This window comes from Betta splendens, chromosome 1 (genome assembly GCF_900634795.4).
Source record: "Betta splendens chromosome 1, fBetSpl5.4, whole genome shotgun sequence".
NCBI classification, from domain to species: Eukaryota; Metazoa; Chordata; class Actinopteri; order Anabantiformes; family Osphronemidae; genus Betta; species Betta splendens.
Genome location: NC_040881.3, coordinates 16842672 through 16863037, shown reverse-complemented (window position 1 = coordinate 16863037; position 20366 = coordinate 16842672). Strand labels below are relative to the sequence as shown.

General features: G+C 43.7%; 2 long non-coding RNA genes across 4 annotated transcripts; both read left to right on the top strand.

The window, feature by feature from the left end:
* The first annotated feature begins 1372 nt into the window (after positions 1-1372).
* On the top strand, positions 1373-9198 carry LOC129603771 (uncharacterized). The gene is made up of 2 exons (XR_008693979.1): positions 1373-3625; positions 3968-9198. It is a non-coding gene; the product is annotated as an uncharacterized LOC129603771 (long non-coding RNA).
* A 2533-nt stretch (positions 9199-11731) lies between these two features.
* Positions 11732-15338, top strand: LOC114852332 (uncharacterized). Of its 3 annotated transcripts, none has more exons than XR_008695615.1 (4): positions 11732-12331; positions 12663-13836; positions 14440-14628; positions 15170-15338. It is a non-coding gene; the product is annotated as an uncharacterized LOC114852332 (long non-coding RNA). The 3 variants fall into 3 exon arrangements; XR_003785351.3 differs by having other exon boundaries at positions 12075-12331; positions 13702-13836; XR_003785350.3 differs by having other exon boundaries at positions 12076-13836.
* The last annotated feature ends 5028 nt before the right edge of the window (positions 15339-20366 follow it).

Here is a 20366-nt window from a genome sequence, read left to right as displayed (position 1 = left end):
ATTACTGTGATATGAACTGACATGGGGCCATTAGGGTTCAGGAAGTGCTCCGTTGTTGGTTGTTCCAACCAGCATCGCAGCCTTTTCATTTTACCAGCGGAGCAAGAAAGGACAACTTTATAGATTAATTTTATTGTAAATAGACCCATGCAGGCCACGCTGCCTAAAAAAAGTATTTGTCTGTGGACACCACTGTACTTCCGACTGCTTCGAAAATGAGGGTGCAATTAATATTGTGTTTGAGGTTAAAGAAGGGCTCTGTTCCTACAAGATATGATTCACTTGCTGCTTCCCCAAACGTAAGTACATGCTTGATACTTATTTGATATATCTACCCCAGAGGTTTCTTTGTTTTTAGTCTAACAAACCCAAGGTCAGGGAGTTGTGTCTCTGTCTGTTGAGACTTGGTGCTCCTTTCTCACAGATAGTTGGACGTCAGCGATGCAGGTGTGAGAATGTAAATATCTTCACACACACTGCGTCAGGGAGGAGATGGTGCATGTAATTTGATTGGGTTAGAAAGACATTCCACCCTAGTCGGACAGAGAAGCTAAAAGGCAGAAGCAACTTGAGGATCGTGGGCTCTTTGCATCACACCTTCGTGGTGTGTGCACTGATCTCCCCAGCTGGTTTTTGGTTTGTTGATGTGCACGATCAACATCCATGCTTTTTATTTGCTTTCCTCATTATGTTTATTTTCTTTATTATTTCAATAAATCGCACAAAAGGACAACTCTCTCATCTGCTTCTTTATGGAAAATTTCCACCACAGTTAGCCAGCGGTAGCGGCTAGCGCTAGCCCTCAAGATGACGTTCAGTACAACTTGGGTTTGGCTGCAACAGTTAGTTCTAAGAGTCAGCTGTGTTTCTAATTACTACTGAGCCTGTCGTGTGTACGTTGTGGCCCAAGTAGACCTGTGAACTTGGGTTATGGCAAGTTCTATCAAAGACTAACATGTATGATGTTGCTGTCTATGTACAAGTGTTGCTTATCTAGTCAGCTAGCTGTAAATATGGCATTGTTTTTTTTTATACAGGCTGACGCATGCCAGCTACCGAAACGCAAGGAGGTTGCTTCTTAAACAGACACCACTACAGGCTGTGGACACACGGCTACCTTGCAGAAGAGTTGTTGCTCACCTCAGGAGCAAAGGTATGTACATTTAACAGCAGTATGATCACTTGTTGGCCAAGAGGCAGTTTTATTTGACAGAGATTTCGGATTTCACGTTTCAGTAGTTGTAGTAGAAGTATTCACAATCTGATCTATAATATTGTCTATATATTCACTCTGTATGCAGTATATCAACTTATTTTGATATTTTTGTCTGTTTATGGGCAATTTGTTATTCTCATGTTATGGTGCAGATTATGTGGAAAACCTGATGGAGACCATCTTCAATAAAGTCCTGCTGGACTCAGGTTGTTCCATGGAGGGCCTTATTAACATCCCTATCCCACTGGCCCACAAAGTGTATTTCTAGGCATATATTGCTTGTAAGCCAAACTCCAAAGGAATCCTCCACATTGGATCAACTTAGCGCATACTGTACCCTCCCGGAAGGTGCAGTGTTTTCCTAACAATAAGCCGTGGATTACCCCCAGATATGAAGAATCTGCTGAAGGAGAAGAAGAGAGCCTTCAGTTTAGGGAACAAGGAGGAGCTGAGGAGAAAGATCAGAGAGGCGACGCTACAGGAGGAAGATGGAGGAGCAACTACTGTACAACAGCAGATCATCAGTGGGGTGTGGCAGAGCCTAAAGACTGTTTCAGCCTTCAAAAAACCCCACACTCAAACAGAGGGGAACTGACAGTGGGCCAACGACCTAAATATGCATTTCTGTAGGTTTGACCAGTCACTCCCTCCTCCGCAGCCGCATCCTCTCTCCCAAATACCTGGACAATGCCCCACTCCCTCAGCCCTTCAAACCTCTAGCACAGTACTTCACCCCAGCACTTCACAGCTCCATGAAGTGCCTTTATTACTATACAGCTGCCTCACTTAAGGGACAAATTGGAGTCAGCTGGTGCGACAATTACCTGACAGAGTGTATACTGGACTACCTGTAATGGAAAAATTTTACCTTAGTGCTGTTTTTTATCCAACACACTCGTCATGTGCTGGTTAGGTGCAATACTGAACATTCTTACACAAACAAATAATCTCTTGTGCCCTGACGTACATCAAGTCTAAACATCTGATGCTCCATTTGACTGACTAATAATTTCTGATATATGTTTGTCTTTTACACCCGGACTCTGGCTCCATCCTATCTGACTCCCCACCAGACCCAAGGCTGTTAAAGCAAATGCATCTTGTCTTGGAAGCTCGGTGTTCCTTCCTTTGGATAACAAGACATGACGATGCAGAAGTGAGAAAGCAAACATTCTCACTCACAGCGAGATAAGCTGGCGCAAACAATTCCATTGCTGCAGAGAGACATTCCACCAGAGCCAGAGAAAGGGGTTAAAAGGCAGAAGCAACTTTAGGATCGTGGGCTCTTTGCATCACACCTTCGTGGTGTGTGCACTGATCTCCCCAGCTGGTTTTTTGGTTTGTTGATGTGCACGATCAACATCCATGCTTTTTATTTGCTTTCCCCATTATTTTTATTTTCTTTATTATTTCAATAAATCGCACAAAAGGACAACTCTCTCTCATCTACTTCTTTATGGAAAATTTCCACCACAGAAATTGGCGTCTACGAGCAGGATCCCGCAGCAGGTCGTCTGGACGGTGTGACCAGGGACGATAGTCCTGAGAACTAGGGTCGCTCAGCCTCCAAACCTCTACAGACATTCAGAGCTGGGAGGACTGCTCACCCGTCTGGATCGCCTCTGACGAGATCCACGAACTCGGATTCAAACTCAAATCCTAATTTGACTCGGCCCGGTGAGAGAGATTCCGTTTTGTTGCGACTTATCGAAGAAAAAAAAAAGAAAACGGGTTTGAAATTGGTTTCAGGTATTCGGGATTTACTTGGCTCTGATCATTTGGTTTAGGGAAAGTAAGGCAAATAACAATTAATTCCAAAACATCCCCAACTAGACTAAAACAACGACAAAAGAAAATATAACTAGGACTAGAGATGATAATATTTCTAAAACGACTATGTGGTTGAAAACATCTAAAATATAATAATTAGGACCAAACAATTTTTTTTTAATTAAAAAACTTAATATTCGGGTAAAAAAAAATTAATTAGGTCAAAGTGTGCCCTGGTGGTCGAGACGGTGGTTGCTAAGGGTTGGCTCGTGGAACCGAGCTTCCGTCTGTACTGAGGATACAGACATGTTTTTCTGATCTGTGCGTGGTCCACACGTGGGGGACTGAGTATAAAAGACGGCTTCTGAAAGAGGGAGTGCGTTTGCAGAGTGAAGTATTTTCAAGAGACGAGGGCCCCGGGCCTAGAGGGGCCTAACGTTGAGGAAGTACTTCGTGAAAGACTCTGTCGCCAGATCGGGTTGGTTCCCTTTTTACGGAGACGTCCGATAAAAAGGCATTTTGGGAAGGTTCCGGCCGGAACACATAAAAATCTAAGGCAGAAAACCGCCGGGACTCTGAAAGATGGGTTCGGGGCGATCTAAGTCTCCACCACCAGACTGCAGCATTACAAAACTAAAGGTAATTAAAAGTAAAAAGTAAATATGGTTATTAGTGCGTTTCATGTTTCCATGAGTGGGAAACTGGTTATGGGTTCAAAAGGAGAATCGCTTGTGTAAAAGACATATGCACCTTTAAAAGAAAAATTAGATACAAAAAGATGAAATTTGAAAAAGCAAAACTATCAAAACTAAAGCCCTAAAAGAAACAAAAGAGTGATGAGAGTAACAGGAAAAAAGGAGATAACAACTCTGGGGAAGAATTGTTTGCACTCGCCACACACACACATACACCACACCACACACACACATGTCATGCCAAGAGCAAATGCTCCCATTCTTTCTGCTCTCTATTCTAATGCAGAACTGAGCGCGATGAGGGTAAATCCGGATCTGGACTCCTTTCCCACCATCAGCAGAAGAACCGAAGGAGAAGAAGCGCCGACCAACAACCAGAACAGGGTGGAAGCTCTGACACCACAGCAGCTGGAGGACACAGACCACAGCATGGACGCCTCACCGACTCACACAACGTCTGCAGCCATCACGTTCTGGGCTCATCAGATGAACCAGCTACTACAGACCCCGCACCAGCATGAAAGGACTGTGTCTGAAGCTTCAGAGGAAACTGTCTTACAAGCGTGTGTGTCTGACAGACACCTGCTTATGACAATCAGCAAAGGAAAACAAGGACAGAGCAACAGCAGAAAAGACGTGCTCTGACACAGACACTGGTTGAAACAACAGGAGAGGCTTCAGACGTGATCGGCCCAATAGAGCTGCATCTGAGGATCCAGGAAAGGTCTGTCATCGAGGAACAACTGTCCCATTGAAATGCTTCACCCGCTGGCGCTCACATCAGACTGATGGTTGGGGAAGGAGGAAGGTGACGGTTCCTTTTCACGTGACGTACAAGACGGTACCGCAAACACACACACACATTCATACACGCAATGAAGAAACACGCTTACAGCTGATACACGCTCAAATTCATGTTCATGCTTATCTGCTTGCAATGAAGAATCGCTTTTTGCTCAAAAAAAAAATCCCACAGAGTGATTTTAAAAATATGACAAACAGCTAAATGACAACTGCTGCATGACTTTACAGTCTGATGGGTTTAAACTATTTTAACTTGCAACAAATTCAGTAATAAAATCCTTCATGTTTCTAAAAATACTTGTGCACAATATAGGTTTGTCTGGCCAGACTAGAAGACTGTAGAAAACAAAACCAGACCATAGGAAGACTCAAACTGACTGAAACAGACTATCAATGACTATTAAAGGGAAGACGACTATTAGAGAGAAGTAATAATAATTACTGTACGTACCAGACTATTAAAGAAAAACCTATTCTTTCACTGTCTTGTGCAACATCTGACAGCAAGACACCGTAACATTCATTTTTGCTTTCAAACTTATGCCCAGTTTAAATTTTTAGGAAGAGATCTCATGTGTAGTTTAGGTATTTGATTGATTTCCACTCCAGACGAAGTGCAGGTTACATCTACAGACATTCTAAATAATCCCTCTTTTGTTGGTGTTAACTTCAGCTCAGCTGTGCTCCTATCATTGGCTGCTGAGGGGGGGCTGTAACTGAGGCCCTCACACAGGCTGCATCACAGCTTGTTTATGATTTCACACACACACAAACTGACCTCAACTTCCCTCTTTTGGGATGAACACAGGTCTGCGCTTGCGATTTCTTTTACTAACGAACAAAAAAGATTTTTGATGTTTATTTTACAGTTCCACACGTCCCTCTGTGAAAACATGATGGAGACAGATGCAGGACGTGGGTCCTTTCGTGAACAGATGTCAACGGGGTAGAGACTGGTGAACGACTTCTGACCCCATGTGACGTATTCACCTACTTTGCATACTTTTAGAAAACTTCTTTTATTCTGCCGTCATGTGCAGCAAACAGTAAACTGGGTACCTCCACATTCTAATGACACACATTACACGCTTTTGTTTTTATTTTCATTTTTCAGAGGACGCTCTGACCCAACACTCAGCCTTACAGGAAGCCCTGCTTCCATGTGGCTCACACACAGACATGATGTAGGTTCGATCAGAGGATGTGAACCAGTGGTCATCGCACCTAAATCTGACCACAGACCATGTAAACAACAACACCCTCTTAAAGGAAGCCATAGATGGCGTTACTGCAGACACCACTAAGCTACTGAAACATTGGATGCAACAGGCCACAAAGAGAGCCTGTCTAAATTACACTTTGTTTAGACAAAATTATTTTCTGGGTCATTGTAATTACAGCTGATGGCAAATCCATCTCACCCAACAGAGTTAAAGCAATTTGAAACCTGCCTAAACCGTGCACGTAAAAACAGCTGATGTTTTTTCTAGGTCTTTGTTCTTATTGTAGGACTTTCGTTCCTAACTTTACCTTCTCTGAGGCCCCACTCAGGGTTCTGATGCAGACGTCTTCATCGTCCACTTCTTGTCTCACGTGGACGTCTGAGGCTGAACAACGTTCACCGACCTCATGCTTGCTCTTCAGTTGGCTCCTACTTTGGGTCTTCCTGATCTGACCCTACGCGACCTTTCACTCAAACAGTGGATGAGAAATCAGGTTGTACGACTTCTGTTCTTTTGTCCTCATACTTTGATTCTTTTGGAAAACATCACATCTTTCTACAGCCCGATGGCTTAGATGCAACACCACCTTACTCAACATGCTGAACATTACTATCAAGAGGTCGTCTTGAAGTCTGGCGCTTTGCTAAGACACTACTCTGCTCAGGCTGCAGAGTTGATTGCGTTGACTGAAGCTGGTAAACTAGCAGAAGGAGAGACTGTTACCATCTACAGACTCCACAGATGCTTGTGACACTTTGGTTCTCCTTGGAAGCATGGGAAGCTTTTTGAAGTCTAATTGCAAACCTATCTCACATCATGATTAGGTTCTGCTTTGCTGGACGCTGTCCTGCTGCCTACAGCTAATGCTGTTTTTACATCATCAGTGACGACTTTGTTTCTGCCGACATGCAGCTGCAGACGCTGCTGCGAAGGACGACAACCCCTCCCTCTCCTGATCCTCGTTTCCTCTCCTCATCCTTGTTCCCTCTCTCCAACTCTCTCTATCCTTTCCTTCCTTTCTTCCTCTCTCCCTGTGCTTTAAACATTTTCTACCTCGCAGGAACGCAGACTCTGGCTGACAAATGGTTCCACCTGTAGCCATGGAGTCTGGTTTGGGCCTGATGACACGCCGTACCGCCCAAACACCTTTTCCCCATAATTCAGATTTCCCAACAGGTGAAAGCAGGCGACAGGACCATTACACCATCCAACCAGGGCACTGGGTGATCGTTAAGGAGTTCAGGAGGAAGCACTGGGACTCCAAACGGTGGCGAGGCCACTTCCAGGTCCTTCTGACGACCAACACGGCTGTGAAGATCGCAGAGAAAGAGCGACTTGGATCCACTCCAGCCACTGCAGGAAGGTCCCGGATCCAACAGACGACCCTCCATCTACATCTCACGAAGAAAACCACCAATAAAGAAAAGAACTGAGAAGGACGACCCTCGCTGTGCTCACACACGCACTGAGGCGAGGCTGCGTTGACCGTTCAGCTGAAGGTGTGAGCCAAGCGCCGCCTGAAGCTGCACCGGTGAATCACACTATCAGACCATACATCTACACACACGTTCCTGAGAAAACACACACACGAGCAGCCTTGAGTTGCCGACGCTGGACGACGTGTAGACTCTTCACATCACGGGAGTGACAGTGACTCAGACGACATTGGGAGGAAACCTGGCGGTGATAACGAATCCCAAGTGTCTCTGTGATCAGCTGATCACTACCTGAAGAACTCCAACGAACAATCAATACTTCAACACACAGGTTGGAAACAATCTAACGCTACTGTTCAACAGGAAGAAGCAGATTGTTACGAGACATCAATTGTAAACATGCTTTGTTAGACTTCATTTTATGTTACTCTGATTATTGCCTTTATCACATGATGTTTCTATGTAACTTTGCACACTACTTTTGAATGAGAAAATTTCACATAATTCACAACACTGAGTTTAAATATCCTAAAGTTGACTTGGTGTTTAATTTGCTCACAATCACTTTATTCACTGCTACAATTAGTTTTATCCTTCATCTACAGATGAAAGACAACACAAGCGGAAAAACGCATCATCATTCTGGTTAAATCCCTGAATCTCCTATTCGCTCTAGGCCCAAATGTACAATTAAAGATCCGAAAGCATGAAATCTATCTGAAGATTATATGAAACAGAACCCCACCGGAAACCTATGGCTATCATACATTAATTGTCTTTATTACATTACAATTGAATGGCCGTAGACACGTTGTTAGCAGAGAAAAGAGGCGTTTGTGTTATGTTTGGAGAGGCATGTTGTACTTACATCCTGAATAACACTGATTCTAATGGTATTGTGGCGAAGGCGCTCCACGGCCTTCAGAATCTCAGCTAACTCTGGTATAGGGTTTTTTTCCCTTGGAATTGGCTAGACGAAACGTCTGGAAAATGGAAATCTGTTCTCATGTCCACAGCTGTTTCTTTTATCATTGAGATGGCTGTGATTCTCTTGTTTGGTTTTTGCGTTATCCCACTGGTTAAAGGTCTCATCATGCGTGCGACCTCAGCAACACTCTCGTATCAAATGACACAATGCACTATGTTCAAAAACCCCAACTCTAATTCACTTAATGACTTTGACGATGGTCTTAGGCTATCTGATCACAAAATATAATCTGATACAAATATGATTATGAGCTTATTTTCTTCACATGCTCATACAGAGGTTATTCTTGTTTAACTACCCACCAAAACAGCTCCCAACCTTTTATCCCTAAGTTACTTGCATTTTTATGTGAAGGTGTATTTTTGAATTTTGACTTAATACACTTACTGTTTCATTTGTAAGGGTTGTTACTACAAAATGCAATGTTTGAAAAATTTTATTACTTTAGTGTTTGATTAATGTGTAATCAAAAGGGGGGAATGTAATGGAAAAATTTTACCTTAGTGCTGTTTTTTATCCAACACACTCGTCATGTGCTGGTTAGGTGCAATACTGAACATTCTTACACAAACAAATAATCTCTTGTGCCCTGACGTACATCAAGTCTAAACATCTGATGCTCCATTTGACTGACTAATAATTTCTGATATATGTTTGTCTTTTACACCCGGACTCTGGCTCCATCCTATCTGACTCCCCACCAGACCCAAGGCTGTTAAAGCAAATGCATCTTGTCTTGGAAGCTCGGTGTTCCTTCCTTTGGATAACAAGACATGACGATGCAGAAGTGAGAAAGCAAACATTCTCACTCACAGCGAGATAAGCTGGCGCAAACAATTCCATTGCTGCAGAGAGACATTCCACCAGAGCCAGAGAAAGGGGTTAAAAGGCAGAAGCAACTTTAGGATCGTGGGCTCTTTGCATCACACCTTCGTGGTGTGTGCACTGATCTCCCCAGCTGGTTTTTTGGTTTGTTGATGTGCACGATCAACATCCATGCTTTTTATTTGCTTTCCCCATTATTTTTATTTTCTTTATTATTTCAATAAATCGCACAAAAGGACAACTCTCTCTCATCTACTTCTTTATGGAAAATTTCCACCACACTACCTCACAAACCGTCCCCCGCTTGTGAGAGCTCAGGACTGTGTATTTGTGATATCAGTGATAAGTCTGACTCTGCAATTTTCGCACTTACCACTGACGCTGTAATGACGACGCAGAGTACAGAGAACTGACACAGAACTTTGTGGACTGGTGTCAGCAGAACCACCTTCAAATTAACACAGCAACCAAGAAGATGGTGATGGACTTCCACAGATGTCAGTCTACATCCCCCCCTCCAGTGAACATCCAGAGAGTGGACTGTTACTGTATAAGTACCTGGGTGTTCATCTAAACAACAAGCTGGACTGGACAAACAACACAGACGTACTGTACAGGAAGGGCCAGAGCCGGCTCTATCTCCTAAGGAGATTGAGGTCGTTTGAAGTCGGTGAAGGGGCCACTTCTGAAGACCTTCTATGACTCTGTGGTGTCATCAGCCATCCTGTACGGTGTGGTCTGCTGGCGTAACAGCATCACAGAGAGGGAGCGAAAGAAAGTGGACAAGGTCATCAAGAATTACAGCTCTGTCCTGGGCTGTTGTCTGGAGTCAGTGAGAAAGGTGGGAGACAGAAGGGTTCTGGCAAAATTCAAATCTATGCTGAACCACGAGTCTCACCCACTGCAGGACACACTGTCTGCCCTGGAGAGCAAATTCAGCGACAGACTGATCCACCACTACTGCTTGTAGTGAAGTGAGAATTAAATATGTTATAAAAAGTATTTACTTATCTTTGTTTGTTGATAGGGTGTAAATGGTCGTACTTACTCCCCCGTATCTCCTCTCCGTGCACTGTCAATCCTCGCCAGTTCTGAACCGATGGGAGAAGTTTGTAACAAAAGAGACCAGCCATATCAAAACCCAGCCCACCATAGCTAGTTTTTAGTTTAGTTTTGCTAGCTCAGGTTACCACAGCTAAGTGTGGCTCCAGTGGTACCAGAGACTGTATGCACAGGACCTGCGTTTTTGGACTGGGCGCATGGAATTAATAGCCTATGCGACCTAATAGTGAAAATGCTGCAGACTGTCAGTCCCAGTAGCTTGTGAGATAATGATGTGTTTCCTGGCCGGTAACTGTCACTCTCAGCGGGATCCTGCACTGCGCCTACTGTGGTTCTCCCGCTGGTTCCTGACCGCAGCATGGCACCCACTCTGCTTCCTGGTCAATGGAGGTTTTGACACTGGTGCATCGTCTCGTCGACCTGGTATGGTTCCCCGCTTGTCTCATTGGCTGGACTGGTGGCCTCAGGTTCTGTGCTAAGAGCTGCCATGGTGGTGCTGCCTCCTATGCTGTAGGCCGCCATGGTGGTTACCTGGATCAAGTCAGCGTCTGAGAAGAAGCTGCTACAGGCTCCTATTACGTTGTCGGCGCCCAGAAAGATCACTCTCTGCTCCAAGGCACAGGGGTGCCTGCCCCTCATCAGCGTTTGCTGGAGGAGATACTTCGCTCCCTTGAAGGGCAGTGGACATTGAGTGACATTTGGACCATCCAGAGCACAACGGTGCTACTCGGTTCCCCAGCTGGAGGCCGGAGCGGACTTTTACTGTATGTTGCCTCCTACCATGGGGGAGGTGTGAACTAATTTTTGAGGACTTTGTGTAAAGCACTGGTGGTGCCGTCGTGTCCCCAGCTGGACACTGGATGAACTGTTTTACCTCCTACAGTTAAGGGAGTTTCACGTATTGTGGACTGTATGTTTATGGACTTTTCATGGACTTACTTTGATGTAGTTATGGGGCGGTGTTTTGGGGGGTTGTTTGAGCCCACCTCCTGTGTTGCCCCCCTCCTCCCGCCTTAGTTTGGCGCTTCAGGGTTCTGGCTGTCTGGTAGCCAACTGTTGAGCGGGGGGGGTTGGGGATTCTGTGACAATGAGCCCCTTGTGCCACCAGAAGCTCTGTTGTGTTTTGGTTTCTCCACACCTTTCTGTTCTTCATTTCCTGTTCCAGGTGTAATTGGTTACACCTGTGTTTAGTTGTATGTATGTGTGTCGAGGGGTTGTAAGCTTGGAAGCTACACCGAGGTTACAAAGTTTAGAGGAGTTTTGTTTTCCCTTCTGGTGTCCTGTGCCTTAAATTAGAGGTTTGTACTGTGGTCTGTTCAGGTCTGTGTTTAGAGGTTTAGTTTATCCTGAAGCGATCAGTGCTCTTTACTTTATTCCTAGATGTCCTGAAGCCCTGTCTTCTGTGTTTTGTATGTTTACCGTGGTTTGTTATACGGAGCGTATTAGGTCAGAGTAACATAGTTTGCAGGTTTTGCTCCTGCATTGCAATGATTTTTGGTTTTTACGTTTTAGGTTTAGAACTTTAGTCCCGCCTTGCAGTGAGTTTGTGTTATTATTCCTCACCTACTGTATGTGCTTATCGTTCCTGCTGGAAGCAGTGACTTTGTGTTTGGTATTTAATAAATCATTTTATGTTAACTGTGTGTTTGGGTCATGCAATCGGGGTCTCTTCTTGTTCCCTTTTTCCCGTGACCGGGTCTTCGGGATTGCATGGGATGCATGAATCGTTCAAGTTTAGGAGTTTAAACCAAGTGGTTTTAGTAACACGAGGTGGTCATAGCTGTGTGTAAGTTGCACTTGGGTTGTAGAACAGTCATTCCTCCACTCTGTAGTGAGCGTCATAGCCAGCTCTGTGAGAGCCGTAAATCCTTGCTCAGAGCGAGCATAAATGGTTGTACTTATGCCACCGTATCTCCTCTCTGGCTCCGTGCCCTTTCAAGCCCCACCAGTTCTGAACCGACAGGGAGAGTTTGTAAATACCTTGTAAAAAAACAAAAGATCAGGGGCTAAGTCTACACATCAGGGGCTATTTATAATACTCTATTGGTCATAATATATTATTAATAGTTTACTTACTCTTCACATCATGAACTGAAGTTTGTTTGTACAACAGATTAGGTCACTGAAACTTTGACTGGAATGTAGTCCCAAACATACAGTACAAGTGATAAAAGGAGGGTGCTGCAGCGCACCATGCCCCACTAACAGCAGCTATAGGATCAGGAAGGATGATTCAGTTCACTCAGCTGTGTCTGCTGGTCATTCTGGCCTTGTGCACTTTAACTTCCTGGGCTGATGGATCTCTATTGTAGGTACAGTACATCTGACTCTCACACAGACACACATTACTTTAGACCAGGAATTTGCGTGTTCACTTTTTTATGTGTGTTTACCATGTGCCCTGCCCTCTCTTAGGTGGATGGTCCGATTTGATAAAAAAGAAATGAGAAAGTAAAATAAGAAAGCAGTTTAAATCTCATACGCTAATGGATAACAATTTAATAAACTTAACAACCAAGTCAGGCATGATTTGCACTGTATTTGTAATAATGTGCCGTAAATGATTCAGTATGTGGAAATGCTTGCTTACTGCTGTTGTTACTTTACCTTTGGTTCATTCAACCCGTATTTGTGTTGTTTTAGATAAATGCCAGTAAGTGGATGGAAAAAGGTCACACACAATGCAAATCAAACAGTGATGAAATGTTTTGTTTAAACAGTATTGGATTTTGTTCAAGACAATCAACAATTATCGTATCTTGTGTGTAAAGTCCAAGCTACATCTGAAGCCCAATCATCTTCTTGCTGATTTTTAAGTGGCCTCTTAAATATGTAAATTTAAATTATTCATTATGTGAAATTTTTTTTATCACCATGTATTATATAAACGTTTTCAATATTGGGGCATTAAATACAACTTTTATTTTATATTTGAGGTTTTTAAATGTTTGTAATTACAATTATATATTATGGAGAAACATAGGGAATATTAATTCCATCTTATTCTAGATCCCAGCTGGTGACTTCAATAAAGATCCCAAAGTGAAGCAGTATGTTTATGTGGCATGGTGTGAGAGGTTCATTGAATGGCATAGCAAGGTTTTGGTCAAAACCGGGCACTAACCATTGAAGTATGTACGTTTGAAGTATTTGTTATGTCAGTTATTAACAGACCATTTTTAGTTTGTTTCTTATGTGTATCTACTTTTAACTTATCCATCAATATTAAAATATTCAACTTTCAATTTCCTGTATTTGTAGGCAAAGACCGAGGATACTACTGTGACAAGTGGCCCGTCATGCCGCTAGAGGGACTCTGGTTTTGTTTTCCTCAGTGTCCTTCCTGTTAATTAGTTTGATATTGTAGACCTGTTCAGTTTTGTATTTAAGTCCTGTTTGTGTTTCCTTTCGTTGCTGGTGTGTTGCGTTTTTTAAGCGACAGTTACGTTGACTACTATACGGAGGAGATTTTGAAGATATGGAGTTGAGTTGTCGTTAATGTCCTGTCCTGTGTTTGGTAGTCTGTAGAACAGAGCTGTCTTTATTTTGTAGTAGTTTTCCTGCTAAGCAGTGATTTATGTTCAGTTATGATCTGGGCTTTTGTCCTGCTTACGCAGTGAGTTTACGTTTGTTTTGTATTTAATAAACCTATTTCCATAAATAACCTTTACATCCTGTTTAGGTCGTTGCATTTGGGTTCTACCCCTCACCTGTCTCTGTCTCATCAAGCCCTGCCAGTTAGGAACCAGTACCGGGGCAGTTTGTAACAGCTACAGCTTTACAAGAATCACAAACCACATGTTCTGCCTCTGTCCATGTGAGTAACTTAGAAAATGCAATACAGAGAGGTTTCTTTTACACAAAATCATAAAATGTGCAGTGCTACAATTGTATGTATAACATCATTAGCTGTTCTATGGCCCTGAAGTTTTCTCCCTTCGGCTCTGCTAGAAATAGGGAGTACCGGTGTGTAGCATCCTTATCTGATGTGCCCAATGCTTGCTTTGTGCAGAAAATATTTCCCACATACTGTTTCACTATGCACCTCCCAGAATGCAATACATATTATGAGCTGAATCCCTGTCTTCTCTTCAGTGAGAGGAAGTTGCCTTTGCTGTAAACTGCTCACTCCTTGCAAATAAAATCCTGAAGAAGGTCTCAACTGATTGTGTCTGCTTTATTTAAGATTTACAAAGGGAACTAACAATTTCCCTAACACTGATGCTCTTTTTCTACCACATAAACCTGCAAATATGAATATCTCTGATCTTGGCTCTTCACAGTATTATATCACAAAGGAAAATGTGTATGTCTTTATGTAGATAATCATAAAGAAGGATGTCTACTTTGCCCCTGTGCCACTTACATAATGCATGTATAGTATTTCCCTCATCATTATCCATCTTTCCCTTTACTCCAGAGCCTGACAAGCAGTATTTACAAAGCAGTGGCATATGTGGAAAACTGGCTGCCGAAACCTCAAGAAAGTTTTGAGTTCCCGATAAAGTTTTGCTTCAAGTGGACTGGACAGAGGAGCTACACAGTAGCTTTAGGATGCCCGGAAGACACTGGACAAACAGCCGAGACAGAGCGGTTGAATGAGCTCTGAGTAAGTAATATATTCCACCATTTAAGTTACGAGCTGCTGTTTGTGCTGTTTTAGACTGTTCAGTGATGTTAGTAACGGAGTAATGTTAGCTTATTTTGCTAACGCTAGCTTGTGTATTAGCTCAGCGTGGCTGGCAGCAACTAATTCAATACTACTTCAATTTGTAGGTAATATTAGCTTCATCACTGCCGATTCATCTTGGGTGAAGTGGGGAGTCTGTTGATAAGAGAATGTGTGTTATGGATCATTAGTTTAAACAAGCAGCAGTTAAGCTAACATCAAAATGTTTAGTTTAGTTAGAACAACAAAACCGGGGACAAACCAGAAAAAACAGCCAAGACAGAACGGCGGAGTGAGTAATATATTGGACCGTTTAATGTTTTAGTTTGCGCTGTTTGATCACAGTTACAAGCTGCTGCTTCTTGTGTCGTGGACTGTTGGGGATAGCATTAGCTTGCGTTGCTAACGTTAGCCTGTGTGTAATAGCTTGGCTAGCAGCAACCCTAATACTAATAAAATAATTAATTTCATTCTTCTGTAGGTAATATCGGACGGTCGTATATCCTCACAGAGACTCCCTGAAGGGACAACCGTCTTGTTTTTTCAGCCACCAACAGCAGATGAAGAAAAGATGAGGGTTTTGGCTAAATGAAGCATCTGTGGCTTTCTGACAACTGTGCTTCAATTCCAAATAAAAAGTTATTGAACGACTTGGGAACAATGTCTTTATTCCATCACGCATTTATGTATTATAACCTTTTGTCTATTAAATTCTAAACATCACGTGCGCGCAATGCGCTGTGATTTCCAGAGGGACAATATGTTTCTTAGGAGTTCGCAAAACTATCCTGGGATTTCGCAAAAATTTCTCGAGCTCTCGCAAAAGTTTCTCAGGATCTTTGAAAAGTTTCTCAGGATCTCGCAAAACGAAATAGTTTACTTATTTTTTTGTTTTTCCCCACTATTTTTTTTTCTCCATGTCCATGTCCTTTCAGGGGCTCCGTAATAAGCTGCACAGTCCACGTTGTAACATGAAATATTTACCAATCACAGAAAGAAACTACACAAAATTTATTTAACTTTTAATTAGGTAGATGCTGTACAATGCCTGTAACACGGCTGGTTAAAAATAATAATAATAATAATAAATAAATAATAAAAAAGGTGCAGCAGCATACCACAAAAGCATTTAACTACTATCTACCGCTGCCTTAAAACCAGTAAGGTCATCGTCTTTGTTGTCAGATTTAAACAGCCTCTCAATTACTTTCTCAAACACTTTTTCTGTCTTTCTTTCGTTGATTTTTTCTCTTAGCAAATGAAGCTCCTGCCGCCACTGTCGGCCATGCCGTGATTGACAGACCTTTTCGACTCATCTTTTTTAAGTTGGCGATTGTTTTGGCTTTTAAGATAAGATAAGAAAACCTTTAATAGTCCAACAGTGGGGAAATTGTTTTACACAACAGCAAAGTACAGAGCAGAGAATACAGGGACAGAATGAAAGACAGTTAAAGACAGTACAACGCAGTACAGGTAGAGTGAGTATGAGGACATTGGAAGGTTTAAATGTAAATCTTACTGGTACCGGTTTGCACAAATGTTGCACAGAAATGTTGTTACACATTGTGTAAATAAAAAATAGATATATAATAATGCACAGAGTTTGCACAAATAATGTATAGAGGAAATTACTACATAACCCGCTGATGCAGTGGGTGAGTGAATGTAGTAGGAGGTAGTTAGCAGTTCTGATTGTATAGTCTTATAGCAGCTGGTAGGATAGATCTGCAATATCTCTCCTTCACACAGCGAGCGTGGATTAGTCTGTAACTGGAGCTGCTCTCCAGAGCAGACAGTGAGTCCTCCAGTGGGTGAGAGACCTGGTCCATGATGGATGTCAGTTTAGCCAGGACCCTTCTCTCACCCACCTCCTGCACCGTGTCCAGAGTGCAGCCCAGGACAGAGCTGGACTTTCTGATGATCCTGTCCAGTCTCTTCCTGTCCCTCGCTGTGATGCTGCTGCCCCAGCAGACCACACCGTACAGGATGGCTGATGCCACCACAGAGTCATAGAAGGTCTTCAGGAGTGGCCCCTTCACTCCAAAAGACCGCAGTCTCCTCAGCAGGTAGAGTCTGCTCTGACCCTTCCTGTACAGTGCATCCGTGTTATGAGTCCAGTCCAGTTTATTGTTCAGATGCACTCCCAGGTACTTGTAAGAGTCCACTCTCTCAATGTCCCTTCCCTGGATGTGCATCGGTGGGATGACAGCAGGCTGCTGTCTGCGGAAATCCATCACCATCACCTTTGTTTTCCCTGTGTGTATCAGGAGGTGGTTCTGCTGGCACCAAACAGCAAAGTTCTGAGTGAGTCCTCTGTACTCTGCATCGTCGTCATTGGCGATTAGTCTGACCATCGCAGAGTCATCAGAGAACTTGTAGAATACAGCTGTCCGTGTTGTTTTTGAAGTCTGAAATATAGAGAGTGAAGAGGAAAGGAGCCAGTAAAGTCCACTGTGGGGTGTCAGACACACAGACACACAATCAAAAAGCTTTAAATCCTGTCTCTATAGAATTTCAAACACGTGATCACCACCAAAACTTAGAGGTTTTAAGTACATTTAACTTAAAGTTGCCCAGGTTTAGAACTGCTCCTCAGTTTTAAGTATATTCTACTCCAAATTAGTACAATAAACTTGAATTTAATAGTAATGACACAAAACCTATATAGCTTGAGTACATTGTACTCGTTTTTTAATTAGACATGATGTCAGGGCTGCGATGGGCTGGCGACCTGTCCAAGGTGTACCCTGCCTCTCGCCCATAGCCAGCTGGGATAGGTTCCAGCACCCCCGCGACCCCACATTTTGTGATGACGGCAGGTTTAGTTCCGGTTGGGGTTTTGTTTTGATGGGGTTAGTTCCGGTTGGGCAGAGTTTTGATTGTTGGGATTGTTTTCACCTGTTATGAGTGGGTATTTATTCTCTCAGTTTTCCCCTGATCCCTCGTCGGATCGTCGTCGTTAACCACGGGATCACTGACCAGGGCTGCTCAACCGTCGTTTCGGTTCATGAGGTTAGAGATCGACGAGTTAGCCGTGAGTTTTGTTTTTTTTGATTCACCGTGTGACCAGCGGTCACGGTTGCCATGCGCTTTTGCCACGGAGACCTTTGTGGATTAATGTTGGTGGGATTCCTTGATTTGATTATTTGTGATCTGGATGCCAAATGCCCAGGACTGTATGAAGAAGATCGCACAGGCGAAAGTTTATTTGAGACTGTGTTGCAGCGCTAGCCGGGAGCGTCGCATACTTTTGTTTTATCCATAGAGCCAAGTGTGGGATCCGTTCGTCAGCTGTTGCGCTACGAAGGAAAACCTGGACACCAAGTCATCTGTTGTTACCCTGCTGGGTGCTACCCAGCTGCGGCCTCAACCAGAATCATCTTACAGCTCCATTCACCGGAACGCACACTCCTTCACCATAACCTCCTCCACGGTTTCATTCCGCTCATTCTACGCCGACAAACCTTATTACCGCCACCCGCCTTCTAACTTGTGCTTCAGTTTCCGTAAGTGACATTATTGTTTTACTTCATCTGCCTGCAGTCCGATAGTAATTAATCACGTATCCCTTTTTCTCCTTAGCGGAGACGCGGCGGTGTGGACGTTCTCGCGCCGTTCTTTTGATTTCGTAACCCGTGAAATAAATTGTTTAAAGTGAAAACGAGTCGATTCTGCAGTTTATTCTTGGAGTCCTTATTCGAGCGTGACCCGCTCGCTGTGTAAATCGTGACACATTTGGGATGCAGCGGTTTGGAAAATGGATGGATGGATGGATGATGTCAGGGCTTACAGTGCACTGGTCTGTACATAGATTTGCTAATCTCTGTTCAACCGGAATGCCGGGAGTGACAGACTCTTGAAGTTGGTGCTGTCGCTGCAGCCAATGGGGACCAGCCTACGCCTCCTTCTCCACCAATCACCAAGCCTCCAGCTGACTTACAGAAAACACACACCACACACCAGCATAAATATGGCCCAAGCCATAACACAAGCAATATATGCATACAAAATACACTTTATGGAGACAATTTAGCTAAACAAAATTAGTAAAAAGAATACAAAAGCCGTTACAACCAGCAGCCGACTTCTGCCCGCGCCGTTGCCAAGCAACAATAGCAATAATAATTACCCATCCACGGAAAGATTTTCAGCTTTGTCCTTTTTCTTATATAGATATATTCAGCTATACTTAATGTATATTTTAACCACTTTGACCTATTTGTTTTAATGTTTTAGCATTTCACAAGGAATAACTTTAACATTACATTATATAGTGAGTCATTGTTGGCACCCTAACTGAAACTGGTATGAGAAGGAGTGACACTTGCAATGATTGATGCTTGATGTTCTTTTCGAGTTTACCCAAAGAGACACCTTTTGAACTTTTACAACTTTCAACCCGTTGTTTATTAACATAAGTATGCTAAAACATATTTATAATCTTGATTCCCCATTTGGAGAAACCTTTTCAGCTTTGTCCTCTCAGCCCTGTTAACCTATGATTGATTGATGATGTTGTATTAGCATATTCACCTTTGCATCAGGTCAACCTTTAAACTATTGCAACCTTCAGTTTTTCGTTTAAGCACATACAGTACAAGTCATTTCAAAATAAAAGCACCAATCTATGTCTTTAGCCTATAGCATTATTCATGCCTTTGAATGCGTAATTGTGACTAGTTAATTGTCAGACTTCGGCAGATGTCAGACCCACATGAACAGTACACTCAAGGGCTTGATGAACAAACAACGTTTATTGTATCGACGTAGTCAGGCAGTCCAGGTCATACACAGTGAGTCTCAATTCTTCAGGCACAAAAGGGACAGGCAAGATCAGATCCAGTAAACAGGCAGGGGTTCGGTACACAGGTTAACTCGGCAGAGGTACAGGCTAGGGCTAGGCAAAACTCGAGGTCAGACAGTCAGAATATTACCACTGGATCCAAGGCGAAGATACAGACGAGGAACAGGCAGGAATCGAAAGTCAATGACGGACGTGATCAGAAAACAGGAAGACTATACTAGAACGCTGGAATGTGGCACTGAGACTCGACAATCTGGCAACTAGAGTGTGTAAGAGGTGGAGGCTATATACTGGGGTGGATTACTAATTACAGACAGGTGTTTATAATGAGGACCGGTAATGACAGAGAGAACAGCTGAGATGAGGTATGAACAGGAAGTCCTTCGAAGTAAAACAGGAACTAGCACAAATCCTGACAGTACCCCTCCCCCTAGGGCATCTACCACGGCGCTCATGGAGGCCCCCCCCCCAACCAGGGCGGGCGGAGGGTGGTCTCAGGAAGAGGGACCGAATCCCAGGCACACAAGCAGGGTGGGCGGAGGGTAGACTCAGGAGGAGGGACCGGATCCAGACCCTCCCTCCTCTGCGTGGACCTGACTGTGTCGACACGTCCCCTCCGGGGACGGGGCCTCGGGATGTGCGGTGTGGAACTCCCGGATGAGGGACTTGTCCAAAATGTCCCGGGCTGACACCCAGGAGCATTCGTCCGGCCCGTACCCCTCCCAGTCCACTAGGTACTGGAAGCCCCGTCCTCGGCGTCTGCAATCGCGGAGGTCCCGGACCATATAGACAGGACCTCCCTCCACGACCCGAGGAGGCGGAGGTGTTCTTCAGCACAAGATGTGAACGTGTGTAATGTGCTCCTCCTTGAAAG